Genomic DNA, 5,212 nt, shown 5'->3' with positions numbered 1-5,212 from the left:
CGGAATCACATCCAAATGGAATGCGGCGGTTCTCAGTTTTCTACGAGTTTCCATATTGGACCCACTTACAGGTCAACCACTTGTTGGATCCCATGCATATTTTCAAGAATGTGGGCAGCTTGTTATGGGACCACATCACAGGAAAGAGAGACACTATAGGGGCACGAATGGATTTGAAGGATGTAGGTAAGATAGAGGCACTTTGGCCGCAGTCGAGTGCTGATGGTCGCGTGCAGCTTCCTCGCACTCCTTGGGTTTTGTCCACTAAAGAAGAGCGCATTGTGAAGCAAGTAATCAAGTCTATTCGCACTCCGACGGGTATGATACGTTCTCTCAGGTCCGCATTTTCTAAAGACGACCAATTATCATGACTAAAATCCCATGACTGGCATAAGATATGTCAGGTTTGTACTACGAATGGATTGTAATTAGTGTGGGCATTTTGCTATTTGGAATGTAGCCATTATTCATAATGCTTTCTCATTTGTGGCAGTTTGTACTATCGATCGTGATCGCAGGATGTCTTACTCCAGAAATATGAGGGGCCATTTACAAGTTATCGACTTTGGTGCAATGGATCTCACAGAAGGAGATTAAGACGTCCTCTATTGAATCTGTGAGACGGAGAGCAGTGGAGACGGTCTGTCTCTTTGAGAAATACCTACCTACCAGCATGCTCACAATACATGTCCACCTTCTTGTGCATCTTGTGGATGAAGTGGAGATTGTTGGACCTGTCCATACGCGATGGATGTTCTTCTTGGAGCGCTTCATGAAAACCCTGAAAGGCTTTATGCGACAACGAGCTTGGCCAGAAGGTAGCATGGCCGAAGGTTGGTTGGTGTCTGAGGCACTAGTGCATATTTCACAATGGCTACCAACAGTGGAACCAGACAATGAAATGCTATGGTCGCTGAAGGACGATGATAGACTGATTGGAGATGTGGTGGTTGAAAATGGGGTAGAAAAAAGAATGGATGCCTCAATGGAAGAGAATGTGAATCACTTTTGTATGTTGCACCATGCCTCTATGGAGACGTGGCTCGCCAAGTACCAGATCGTTAGGCAAGATTGAGAGGAAGCGTGAGCTGAATTCCGACGTAGTACACGTCATCGATAGATTCGATATCCCGAAGGCATGGAGGAGATACCGGGGTTTATGTCAACGTGATGGTTGCATGGAGCCTTGACCGCAGCGTCTCGCGAAGGGACAGAGGTCTCAATGGAGGAGTGGGAATTCTCGAGGAGATGTAATCCAAAGGTGATGAGGGGTTTAGAATTTGTTGTATCTAAATTTTATATAAGACATCTAATTTGAGTGTTTCAATGTACAATACAAAATATATAGTGCAGCGTGGTCGCGCGGACCTCATTTTCGCGTGGAGCGTATTGACAAAATGTGCTCCATAATGGACTGTGGTGTTATGATAAGGTTCGAGCAAGAGAGCCGGCGACGAGCAACGGATCCAAACACGGTTGTGGATGAGATGGACTATTTTGGGAACTTGCAAAGTATTGTTACGATGGATTATCGTAGCTTCTCCATGATACTATTCGATGTGCAGTGGTTCAAAGTGGTACTCGGAGGAGCTGGAGCAACAGTTCGACGAGGTCCATCTGGATTTCTCGAAATAGATTTCGAAAAAAAATGGACAGATTTGCGCGACACCTTTGTGTTGCCGGCCCATTGTGAACAGGTGCATGGACTCATTTGCTTGCTAATTGTATTACGACATGGTTTATGTCACAATGGTTTGAACTCTCTTGTACGTGTTTGTGAACATGCAATCTTCTATCCAAACCCTCGACAACCTCGATGGTAGTATGTTATACCTTCAACTCCCCGAAGTGCGAGAGTATATGATCAAAGCGATGTTCCGAGCATAGATGAAGATAATATGCAAATAGAGGGGTCGATATTGCAAGGGGTGGAGGCTGTCGAAAGCTTGGAGCCAGCATCGACTAACAATGATGGAAATACAGGAGTCCAAGAATTCTTTGAGAACGAGGCGGACTCATTCTTTTGTGGTGACATGTCTATCGACCTTCCAGTGTATGCGGAGTTGTGTCAGGAGATTAACATGGGACCATAGGATACTTCATTCTTGGAGCATCCACTTACTCAATTTGTTGACCAATCACTTATAAGGGTACATAAGATATGTATTTTAAGTGAGATTTTTTTTAAATGATTTATATTACTGTGCTTTGTATGATTTAAATTGATTATTCTAATATCATTTTTTGTCTGTGTAGGTGACATTTTCATGATGAATCGAGGAATGAGCGATGGAGTTACAAGACATCTTCGCACGCATGTCTCCAGACCAGATCGCCAGATTCAGAGAGATGACAGACTAGGAGCTGTCTCGGTCTTCGTCAGGGCGCTCTGCTAGATCTGCTTCAGTGCAATCGAATGCTTCGGCTTCGAGTAGATGATCTCGACGCTCACGACTTGGGCCAGAGGGAGGGAGTGCATCGGGATCAGGGGGATGCTGCAGAGATGCAGAGGCAGTGAGCCCGCGGTCGACATGGGATACAAGTGCGACTTCTCGCTCTCGTGGCTCAGGTGGATGCTGTGGAGACACGTACGTAGTGTCTCCGTCTTGTCGTTTAGCTGGAGCTGCGTCACCTCCAGGATTTGTCACACCTGTGGGGATGTCTACTCCAGCTACTCCGGCTTTTGCGCAACCGTCAGCACAGGTGGCACCCCTGTGGGTGCCACTCCGAGAGAGATTACCCCTGTCGGTACACCAGATGCAGAGGGGTCTCCTAGATATGCCCAGAGCGTGGACACAGATGGGAGAGGACCCATCTTAGGCAGACTCCTAGGGGTTATGGATATCTAGTCGATAGTAGGTCAGAAGCCATCATCATGAATGATGAGGGAAGGAGGATGATGGCTCGCATGAGAAAGTTGTGCCAATAAGTTTTTCAGCACAACGTCTTGGATCATTGGAAGAACATACTGGAGGGGAGCAAGGACTACATAGTAGCATCCTTGCACGAGGAGTTTCCGGTGCCAGCCGTAGTAGATAGATTCTATACAAACTGGATGATGGATTGCATGCGTACATACATGTCACATAGACGATCCGACGTATGCAAGGCAATCAAGAGTGGGGCTGCAAAGCCCAAGTGGTTAGATGCAGACAACTGGCGCCGATTGAGGTATGAGGCTACAGATTCTCCAGGACGTTGGAGTCAGCAGCGCGAGGTGGCGAGGGCACGACTCGAGGCTGGAGTAGTCCATCATCTTGGGAGTGGCGACCATATGACATATTTGAAGGACTTCGTAAGTTTTTCTTTTATTTTGCTTGTTTATTTTTTTGAAATATTCTTTGTACTGACAATCATGTTTCTAACAATTAGCATTTTGTTTTCTTTGCAGCACTCCATTATAAATCGCGATCCGATTGGCCTTGAGACTCGATATGCAGAGAGGCACGGTCTCACTGCATTGATCGACTGATTGTATAGACGCGACGGCCCTGTAAGTCACTCATATTTCTTGTCCGTAGTTACCATGAGATATTTGAATGCATTATTGTATGGTGGACTGATGTGTTGTTTCTTTTTCTGCAGAGTCCGTTCGATGCTCCTTTGCAGCGGGACGAGCTTTCGGGGGACGAGGATGCGTAGCTTGCCCTTGGATCCCTGGAGCTCACACACCTTTATTTTTGAGTCGCCTGATCTATGTAGACATTTTCTATGTATTAGTGATATCCTGTCATGATTGTACCAATCCAAAAAAATTTCCCCTTTGTTACCGTCTCTATTAGCATAGCAAATTTTACTGATCGCGTTGCTATTGGTGTCGCTATGCACGTCGCAAACCGTCGCTATCAGCGTCAGTGTTGGTATTGGTGTCGCATTGCGACGCTGATAGCGACGCCAATACCGACGGTTTGCGATGTGCATAGCGATGCCAATAGCGACGCCAATACCGAGTGTTCTATGGCGTCGCCAATAACGACGCTTTTTGCGACGACAGGGGCAAATTTTGTTGTTTGCATTTTCGTCGCTTTAAACGTCGGTATAAGGCCTATATCTCGTAGTGAGCTTGTAAACTTTCTTATTATGTGTCTCTCTTACAATATTTATTTTTTTAAAATAGTATTGACATTTGAGCATTGACATAGTTTTTTCACAAGTACTTGTTAGTCAAAGTTTCTATGCCCTTTTTTGTTTGTTTTCCTATTTGTATATTCGATTTAATGTACTAATAAATTATAAATATTTTTAACATATAATTTCATGTAGTTCATAGTATTTTATTTTATCGACCCAAATGTTTGCATTAAATGTATGAGTATCATTTCATTAAAATATTTATTTGTCTTTTATAGGTCTAATTTGATATAAGCCGCCACATATTAACACATAAGTATCTCCAAAATATTATTTATAAGTATGCTTAATAGATCTTATTCTATTCTTAACATGATTAAATGTTCTTTTTTCAATTAATGAAATTTCATCAAATGCAAGTAGTTTGATGTGCTTATACTTCTTACATAACTCCTTTAAACTTTTTTGATTCAAAGAAGCCATTTCTTTATTATTTTTGGAATACATAATGTGAAATGTATCGTTGTTCCACCAATGTCATAAATAGTGTTTTCAGTATTAGCCATAAGCAAATTGAATAAAAGACCAAAATCATAGTCTTTTTTAAATGTACATATGTATATTGAACCGCTAAAAAATATGAATATTTATTTATGTGGTTGATTTTATTTTTTATAAATTATATCATATAATATCATTTGTTGTTCCTTGTTTAATTATCTTAATTTATTGAAATAAATGCCATTATCAAGCAAATGAGATATTTGTATCCTAGATAGATTTTTAAAAAAATATTTTTAGCTAATGAAAATGTTTGAAAATCCATTAGAATGTCATAGTTATTATGAAGGTAATAAGAACTTAGCAAGAATAACGATTATCACCTCACAAATTACAAGGAATTAACTTAAAGAAGAAGAAAAACTTGATTTTTTATTGTATCATAGTCTTCTTTAAATGTACATATGTATGTTGAACCACTATAAAATATGAATATTTATTTATGTGTTTGATTTTATTTTTCATAAATTATAACATATAATATCATTTGTTGTTCATTGTTTAATGATCTTAATTTATTGAAATAAATACCATTATCAAGCAAACTAGATATTTCTATCATAGATAGATTTTTAAAAAT

Source organism: Lygodium microphyllum, chromosome 3, assembly GCF_053477565.2.
Source record: "Lygodium microphyllum isolate KBCC chromosome 3, Lygodium_microphyllum_v1.1.10, whole genome shotgun sequence".
In the NCBI taxonomy this organism is placed as follows: Eukaryota; Viridiplantae; Streptophyta; class Polypodiopsida; order Schizaeales; family Lygodiaceae; genus Lygodium; species Lygodium microphyllum.
This window is presented reverse-complemented; position numbering follows the sequence as displayed.